The following is a 10,107-nucleotide window of genomic DNA, read 5'->3' as shown; positions in this document are numbered from 1 at the left end:
AGTTGGTTAAGCGACTGCCTTCGGCTCAGGTCATGATCCTGGAGTCCTGGGATCGAGTCCCGCATCGGGCTTCCTGCTCAGCAGGGAGTCTGCTTCTCCCTCTGACCCTCTTCCCTCTCGTGCTTTCTATCTCTCATTCTCTCTCTCTCTCAAATAAATAAATAAAATCTTTTAAAAAAGAAAGAAAGAAAGAAAGAAAGAAAGAAAGAAAGAAAGAAAGAAAGAAAGAAAGAAAGAAAGAAAGAAAAAGAAAGAAAGAAAGAAAGAAAGAAAGAAAGAAAGAAAGGAAGAAAGAAAGAAAGAAAGAAAGAAAGAAAGAAAGAAAGAAAGAAAGAAAGGAAGGAAGGAAGAAAGAAAGAAAGAAAGAAAAAGAAAGAAAGAACTAAATGCCAAATAAGACAGAATCTAGGTAAATAAATTTTTCACATTTCAAACTGATCAATTCAAAAGTCATAAATGTGTTCTTTATAAAAAACATTTTTATGCACAAGAAAAATCTCAAAATCCTTTTAATACTTCCTGGAACCAAAGATTCCCTTGATTGCATTATGTAATTGAAGAAGTAAAAGTTTTAGTTTCATTTTAATGTGTCAAAGGCATTGCCAAAATCACATACTTACTCAAAGATGATCTTATGACCTATCATGTAAAGGACATTTCTCAGCACCTGAAATGATGAATGATGTCTCCTGTGCTCTATCTACAGAATATGGTGGGGTGGGTTTTTTTGTTTTGATTTTGGTTTTTTTAAGTAGGCTCCACACCCAACACAGGGCTTGAACTTAAGACCCTGAGATCAAGACCTGAGCTGAGATTAAGAGTCAGATGCTTAACCAACTGAACCAACCAGGCACCCTGTAGAGAATATGGTGTTTTGAGTCAGAAGACTTTGACTTGGTGCTATGTGGATAGTCCTGTGAGCCACCTCTTGCTCAGGTGCATAAAGAGCTTTGTGAATCTGCCAGTAACCACTTTAGTTAAGTAACTAGTTCCTACTATAGTTGGTGGACCAGAGAGATCCAGGAGAGGCAGGAGAGAGTGAAGGAGCTACATCTAAATCTCCACCTCTGTACAAGGAGCTTATGCATATTGATGGCTTACACACCATTACTTTTGTTTGTAAAGGACTTTGCACATAATAAACCATGCTAGAGATATTAGTTATTACTATTATAAGCAGGAAAGACCAGGTCTATATTATATATGACCAAGACAAGAACTTTTCCCTTGCTATTTGGAATATGAATATTAACAGTTATCAGCAAAGACTAAACAATTTAATCCAGTTTAAATTAATTATAGCTATATGGATGACTCGAGAAGCAAACTTTTGACTAGATGTTATACTCTAAGTGATCTGAAGAGAACCCTGATGATCGGTATGCCAATACAGCCTTAGGTCAGAAAAATTAAGATTATCATCTGTGAAATAAACATTACTAAAAACATTTATATTAATAAGTCATTCTATATTCAATAAATATTTATGGAGCTCCTATTATATATCACTCACTGTGTTACATGCTAGAGATACACTACTTACAAAAATAGATAGTGACCCTAGTGTTCGCTGCGCTTTGCCTTCCCCGCTGGTGTGCTCTTTCGGGGTGCAACAGTATGGATAATTGTGAAGTTCCCAGCAAGAAAGTGATTGAGTTCAAACCACCAGTGTATGAACAGAGATACTACTTTGTTAAAAACTTAGTGAATCGACATGGACTCAGGAAGATTGCAGACTTGGGCTTCGGTGATGCCACACTTTTATGGATGCTGAAATATCACCGCTGTGTTCAGTATCTTGTTGGAGTAGATATTGCTGCCAGACCCTTTGAATGGGGAGGGGGTAGGTTGTCTCCAGGAGTTGGGGGGTTACATCATTCCTCGGGAACTAGATTTGACCATAACCTTGTACCGTGGTTCTGCTGTACAAAAAGACTCCCGTTTGTGTGGATTTGACTTGATAACATGTATTGAATTGACAGAACACTTAGATTCTGAAGATCTGGCCAAGTTTCCTGAAGTCGTATTTGGGTACTTTTCTCCGGGAATGGTTGTCATCAGCACACCAAACTCTGAATTCAATCCCCTGTTTCCAGCATCAACCTTTAGAGATCCAGATCACAGATTTGAGTGGAACAGAACGCAGTTTCGGACGTGGGCTTTGGATGTGGCAAAACTGTACAATTACTCCGTAGAGTTCACTGGTGTGGGGGATCCACCAGCAGGAGCTGAGCGTGTTGGATACTGTACCCAGATAGGGGTCTTCCAGAAAAACATAGCAAAGGCGACTGAATCAAGCATTTCAGAGCCAGAGGAACACGTTCCAGAGGAACACGTTTATGAAGTTGTATACACCACCTCATACCCGAGTTTACAGCAAAGCAAATACTTCCGGCTTACTCTGAGTAGTGAGTCGGTCAAAGCAATCGGCTTAATGAAAAGCAGTTTTCTCCTGGGTCTGAGGAAAAGGGAGGGCGATCGAGTGGTACCACTTGGCAGTTGTACCCCACAGTTCGGATTAACAGAAGCTCAAAGGGCCGAAATAGAGCAGTCCCCCAAACCTTACAGTGTGGGAGAGAAGTTCTACGTACCCCTGGAAAGACTCATTATTTATCCGAAGGTGGACCACTTGGTGGCGGGTAGTATGGAGAAGCTGAGAACAATACTTGCTGAGGGACTTCGACTGAACGGAGATCAAAGTGCGGTGCAGGTGGAGTTGGTTGATTACCAAACACAACGCCTCTTTGATGAGCATTTAATCAGCCCTATGCTGGAGTCATAAGTTTAGGCAACTTGGTTTTGAATTTCTCTAACCTTGTTTTTCATATGCTTTTTGCAGGGTGGTGGAGAGGGTTCATAATGCGCTTGTTCATGTTTCTGTTAGACCCAGTTGGATGTGACTTTAAACATTCTTAAAGCAAATTGGATTGTCAAAATAAAACCTTTTCCCAGGGAAAAAAATAAATAAAAAAAATAGATAGTAATTTACCTCATTGATTTATAGTCTAGTGGGAGAAACATTCATCAAAAACTCACACAAATCAATGTACAATAACTAAGAATATTATTAAGCTCTGACTTAGTGCCAAGCACTGTGCTAAGTATTTTCTTAGACTGTTTTATTTAATCCTCATACCTGAATTTGAAGGATATAGGTACTAAACAACTTACCAAGGGTGCACAGTTAAGAAGTTGTAGATGTGGGATTCGGCTCCAAGCCTGTTTGACTATCAAGCCAAATTTCTATACACCATGAGACTGAAATAGAAAGATAATTCATTAACCCATGACCTCAGTAATCTTCCATTTGATACAATTCAGGTGAATCCAATGATTTGGGTCCTTTGATCACTGGTTTTGTCTCAAGTGAAGAAGAATGTCAAAGAAGTCAATGTAAGACAAATCAAGCTAAGGAAATATTACCAAAACTCGGTTTTCTTAAACAAATAAGAAATACATAATTATTAATTAGTTCACAAATTCCTGGAGTTTAAATTAAAAAATAAGTGATAAATTCATACATAACTATATATTGACCAAAATAAATTGCTAAAAATAACCTTTTTTGGAAAACTGGATATTGCAAAGATAACCTAAAACAATTATTGAAAAGGATTATGACTGAAATTATTAGAAGACCAACATGAAAATTACATGATCACAGAGCACAATAGTTAAACATGCATTTTGCAAATATTTTAAATCAATAATTACGGCCAGAATAGATATTATTTTATCTATCAATCGATCTATATTGGCAGATAGTATCGGTTGCTCTTATTTTTAATTATCTAAATCAATAATTATGACCAGAATATATATTTTATGTGTACTTTATATATATTTTTTCTATCTATATTGGCAGATACTATTATTTTTTAATTATTTATTTTATGTCATAAAATATGTTATTTTATATGGGTTTTTTTCTTACTTATTGAACATTGATTTTCCTTAGGTGTCAGATGGGTGGAAATGTGTGTGGACACATGGGAAGAACTGTGATTTTCTGTCTTATCTCTGTGATAAATTAATTTTGCTAATCTGATTCCCCTTCACCTGTTAGGGACGTAGAGGTATTAGAAAACTTAAGTCAAATTTGACAAACAAGAGTTAGCTGCTGGAAAGAGCTAGGAGGGGTCCCATAGAGGAGAGGTGGAAGGAAGGCAAGAGAGACAAGAAATTTGTAAATGTAGTGAAACAAGATAGTTGAGAGACAACGTAGTGGTAAAAAGCCCAGACTTAAGCACGGTTTCATATCCTAGTAATGCTATTGAGTATAAGAGACCTCAGGCAAGTTATTTAGAACACTCTGTGCCTCAACTTTATCGTCTGTAAAATGGGCATAATAATAGTTCTTACTTCGGAGAGTTGTTTGGAAGATAAAATGAGTTAATGTGTTTATATTTGGTTGAGAATACAGACACCAAACAAATGATGTATACTTTTAATTTGTTGAATTATTTACCAGGACTTTTTTAGTCTATCAGGCACACTGACTCTAAACATGTGCAGATATATCCCAATTACAGGTCCAATAAAGCTTCAGTTCTCACGCGGATTGCTAAGGCTATGGGAAATTGTCAGGCTCAAAACATGTGACAAATTTCAAATAATTACTATGAAAATTTGGAGGTGAAATTTGTTCTGAAATTTGGGAGTGTATGATGGATGACGTCTTGATGATGCTCTCCTACCATTGTGTCTCCATGTTCTCAGTTTTGGGAAGGCAGCAAAGTCAGGGTGAATCTACTTTGGTCAGAGCAATGCTAGTTTGAAGGATCAGCTTGGTGTGTAGCTATGTGGCCTCAGGCAAGTTACATTCACATGAGTGAGTATCCTTATTTGTCTAGCAGGATGACAACAATAGCAACAACATCCCTTATACTGGTGTAAGGATAAAGAAGTTAACTTATGAAATGTTTATAATTCTGCCCAATAACATCATTCACTCAAAGGCCGATTATTATCACAACAGTTTTATTCCTTGTAAGTGCTCCTGGCCATATGTGGTTCAGGAACTTCTTGGCTTTAAAGGAGGGTTGCTTTGTTGTGTTTACATATGGTATTCATGGCTTTTCTTTCTTTCATCAAGGCAGCATTTGGGAGGAGAGAGGGCTATGGAGTCCACAGTGTCCTGTACATGGAGGGAATGAGTTTTGGCCTATAATTTTTGGGAATAGAGACATAAAGAATATTTCAAACTCCTTTCCCTCTTATTGTCTGTCCCACCGCAACAAATAATACTGCTTGTCTTTTTAAAAGAAATTTAAAATTTTATTTTTCATCAATAACTTTGCCTCTGTTTATAATTCATTCACTTTTTCCAGTCTAGTCTTTATTCAGAAGCTTCTAGTAGGTTAGCCAACTGCTGGTGTCATACTTGCACAGAATGAAACTATGGAGACATTTGGGAAAAAAACAAAACATGAGTGTTTATCATAAAATTGATGCTGTGGTAAATTCTGGGGGTAATATGACAGATAATGTATAGATGATCCATGCCCTCACACAGATTATAGTCCAGATATCCCACAGATATAGTGGGATGTGGAGAAAAATAAGGCAACTATACTGGAGGGTGATATATCACTTGATTGGAGGGTGTGTAGACACAGACGGGATGCTTTCCTGAAACCCAGGGGATGAGGGATGTGTTCTTAGAAGTGGTACCTCAGATAAGAGCTTAATCAGGAGAGAACTAGAGGCAGGAGAAAGAATGGATATGGGGGAAGTTGAAAAACTTCCGTATTGTGAAATGTGATGGGGCAGCAGCGTTCAGTCAGACGCGAGAGGCGATAACGACTAGTATATGCGTGGTCTTGTAGCTCGTGGTCAGGAGTTGGTCTTTACGTTAAAAAAACAAAACAAAATCCCAAAGAAACAAAAAAACAAACAAACAAAAAATCGAGAAGCACTGAGTGATTGAAAGTAGATATGTTACGGAACTGGGAATTTGGGCCCTACTCTGGCTGCAGCGGATTGGAAGAGAGGGATTCTGTCAAAGGTGCTGCAGCTGACCTGCTCTGGCCTGAGAACTGGCATACAGCCGCCGAGCCTCGGAGAGATAATCCTCAGCCCTGGGAGATTTATCAGATGAGAGATGGGAGGGTGAAGCATCTCTTCAAGTTTGCCTCTCCCTGTTTGCACAGACGCCTCATGAAATGGGAACACAGAAGGGAGGCGCCTCTGGGTTGGTGGAGACAGTCAATGTAATTTGGGAACCAAGTGAGAAGTTTCTACAAGACCTCATAGTAAACAGGTCTGTTAGGCAGATGGACCTCTATCTGCAACCTTCCCACCTTATCAAATCACTCATAGTCAATTGCTAAATGTATGCAATTTTGTTTATCTGGAAAACGAAAAGAACTTTTAGGAAATTTTCAGTTTTTAAAAAAATTAAAGTGACAAATCCATCTAGGCACAAATTAAGGCAATATGATACATAGAATGTTGTAAAGTTTTGGGAAACAATTCATTTTGTTAATTTATTTTGTTTGCATTAGTTCATTTATAATTAGAGTCACTGATCACATGAGGTACATCAATTAAGAAGTTGAAGATAGCTAGTTCTCAAAACTCACTGGTATGAAGAAATTTATACAGTCCATGTCTAGAAGTAAAAAATAATGACATCCAATAAAATCAATAGAATTTCCCAACAGCAAAAGAAGAAATTGATTCCACTTTGGCTTGAATTAGTGAAATCTTAGGCTGAGGGAAATTTAATCCAATGTGATGAGTCAGTTATTTGGATGGATTTTTCAAATGTCTGAAAGATTTTATCTTTTTATAGGAAGTTTTCTTATAGTATTCCAAGATAAAGGAAACACTTTGAAACATATTTTATCCATGCAAGTTATATAAAAATGGTACAACTTTACAAATTATTAGCAATAGCTAAACATGGACAAAAAGTGAACTTAGTAGACCTATCTCTGACATCATAATGAACACCTGATGAATATGTAGATTTTTGAAGTTTGGCTAGACTGTTCTGTGTCAGAATCCAGAAATCTGAACTCTGTCTGGAACTTTATAAGCATGGAATTTTTAGTACATCATCTGTCTACATGAATTCTACTTCTACAATTATCTGTCTTCTTGCCATTACCAACTCTATTAAAAGTCGTGTTTCAGTCCCGCATTTCCTTCCTTGTGTAATTATCCCTACGGTCCTCTTTTTTCCTAGATTTGTCAAAGGAAAATACAACCATTAATAATATCATTAAGTATGACTGCCAATCCTATTTTTATGGTTAACAGGAAAGTGGATCAAGGTAAGAAAAATTAGTTTATTGTTAGAAAATAAATAAATTAAATAAATTACCTGCCTTCTTTTAAAGTATCCATGAAGAAAAATTGTCAGGATTTACTTCTGTTCTCATTCTTTTCTCTTCTCTGAAAATTAACTTTAGTTCTAGGAAGTCGGTTAGTGGTCTCCGTTCTTGAAGATATTTGCCCTTTTGTGACTTTACCTTGTAACTTGCTTCTGAGCTTGAAAATAAATTCTACGAGGACATCAGCATGAGAGAGCAACTGCTCACCAGATGAGTGTACAATTCACAGCTACCACTGTGACCTCAGTTACTTTGACCCTGAACTGGTGTTGAGCTGAAACACAGTACCATTTCTGAAGCCATACTGAGGCTTCAACACATCCCACACCAGGAGTCTGAGATCAGATCTTCAGACTCCTAAAGGACTTTTCAGAGGTAATAAATGCCGGAGTCCAGCCCCAGCAGGGGAAGGGTCCTCGAAGGAAAGGACGGCGTCGGCGAGGGAGGAGACACGGACACAGGATCAGGTTGTAAGCATCTCCTCCCGATAGCCTCGGAGGGACTTTATTTATTCGTTAGAATATCTCCTTGTTTTTCCATTCTTTCATAACATGTGATTTTGTTTTTTACATTTTATTGCAACCATTTCGGATTTAAAAACGAAGGTGCTAAACAGAGCGTGACAGTGCGAGACAAAGCGTGACCTATCTGCTATTGTGTGCCAAAGCGAAGAAGTTGTATTTTTACTCTTGCCTAAAAGTTTATCTAAAGTTTATTCTTTCTCCAAAGGCAGCTTACAGTGTGTGCACCCTATCTTATCAAAGTACTTATTCCATTTCTATATGTTTTCATCTCTTTGAAAAGAGATGTCCTTGCTCCATAGACACCATGGAGGATTACTCCTCTTAATCTTTTTTTTCTTTAAAGATTTTATTTATTTATTTATTTGACAGAGAGAGACACAGCAAGAGAGGGAACACAAGCAGGGGGAGTGGGAGAGGGAGAAGCAGGCTTCCTGCCGAGCAGGGAGCCCGATGCGGGGCTCGATCCCAGGACCCCAGGATCATGACTTGAGCTGAAGGCAGACGCTTAACGACTGAGACACCCAGGCGCCCTACTCCTCTTAATCTTTAACAGAGGCTGACAGATGATGCCCGCACCCTTTTTCCCTTTAATCTCATACCATTTGTTCATGTCCTCATCATCAACTCCATTATAAGGAATGGGAGGAGTAGGGGTAAGGAAGTTAATCCTACACCAGGGCTTGCCTCGAGGGGGGCATACCAAAGGTGGCCTCCTATTTTGTATGCAACATAGGGAGGTCCCTGTACTGTGGGAATGACATGAGATTTTCCTTTCCTAGAATCCTGATGTTTCAGAGGTGCCTGAGGAATCTCATTAATAGGAATGTTTACTGGGCCTGGATCCAACAGCTCCCTTAAACGAAGCTTATCAAAGAACTCCGCGTTGCTCATGTTAGATGAATTACAGATTGGAGGACATTGGGTAATTTTACTTCTTGGCCCATCGTCAGCCTTTTTGGAATCAGTTTCATTATGATTGCTTGCATAGGCATAACTAAATTTATATTTATCATGAAACCCTAGAAAAAAATCCCATGATTATAAAGATTGACACAAACAAAATGAAAGGAAGTAGCAGGAGCCAGCTGTGGAGTCTCCTGATTTTCAGGATTGTCCCGCATACTTGGACTTTGTCAAACAGCATGAGTAGCTTGGCTCGTGCCAAATAAAGACCATTTATACTTTAAATTCTTACCGAATGTCTCAGAGTGGAGAACTAAAAATGTGTTCCTCTCTTCACTAAAGCCTTTGGGAACGTATGTTCTATTGAAGCAATTAGACAAGTTTGCTTTGACCGGAAAGGAAGACCCGTGGGACACCTATAAGAAAATTCAGATCTGTGCTTCCGTAAGAGTTTGAGCATGGGGGCCCTCATGTTCACTTTGAATAAGATCCCTATTTCCTTTAGCTCACCTCTGAGGCTAAGGAGACTTAGCCAAGCCTAAGACTATCCCAAAGGATTTAATGTTCTTTTAGGTGCCAGAAGTTTGTTTTTAGTTTTGTCATGATTTCAAACTTACGGAAGAATTGTAAGATTGGTACAAATCCTGCATTATTTCCTACATTATTTGAGAACAGTTTGCTCCATCATACCCAAGTACCTTAGTGTACTTCCTATAAACAAGGTCATTCTCTTATATAACCATAATACAACCATTAAAATCATGAAGCTTATGGGGCACCTGGGTTAAGCATCTGCCTTCGGCTCAGGTCATGATCCCAGGACCCTGGGATCAAGCACCGCATCGGGCTCCCTGCTCAGTGGGAAGCTTGCCTCCCCTCTCCCACTCCCCCAGCTTGTGTTCCGTCTCTGTCTCGCTGTCTCTCTCTCTATCAAATAAATAAATAAAATCTTTAAAAAAATAAATAAAAATAAAATTATGATGCTTACATTTACATATTATTATGACCTAATTCACACTCTCCATTCAAATTTTAACTGTTGTCCCATTAATATTGCTTATAGCAAAAGGATCCAATCCAGGATCATGTATTGCATTGATTTCCCATATCTCTTTAGTCTCTCCAGTCCAGAAAAGTCCCTCAGTCTTTCCTTGACTTCTATGACTTTGATACCTTTGAGGAGTACAGAATAGTTATTACAAAATAAGCCCAATTCCTCAACATGGGCTTATCTGATATTGCCTTATGATTAGATAGTTTACACATCTTTGGCAGAAATATCATAGAGACCGGGGTGCCTGGGTGGCTCAGTTGATTAAGCTTCCCACCCTTGGTATCAG

At 38.4% G+C, this 10,107-nt stretch overlaps 2 pseudogenes; one reads left to right on the top strand and one right to left on the bottom strand.

Annotated features, from left to right (window-relative positions):
* Window positions 1–1,088, bottom strand: part of LOC112838226 (olfactory receptor 2W3-like) — a 10,701-nt pseudogene extending 9,613 nt beyond the window's left edge.
* A 499-nt stretch (window positions 1,089–1,587) lies between these two features.
* Window positions 1,588–2,782, top strand: LOC112838402 (small RNA 2'-O-methyltransferase pseudogene; annotated as a pseudogene).
* The last annotated feature ends 7,325 nt before the right edge of the window (window positions 2,783–10,107 follow it).

Source organism: Callorhinus ursinus, unplaced genomic scaffold (genome assembly GCF_003265705.2).
Source record: "Callorhinus ursinus isolate GAN/ISIS: 27379988/994484 unplaced genomic scaffold, GSC_fseal_2.0 scaffold129, whole genome shotgun sequence".
In the NCBI taxonomy this organism is placed as follows: Eukaryota; Metazoa; Chordata; class Mammalia; order Carnivora; family Otariidae; genus Callorhinus; species Callorhinus ursinus.
Note: the sequence above shows the minus strand (reverse complement) of the source record. Positions and strands in the feature narration are given on the sequence as shown.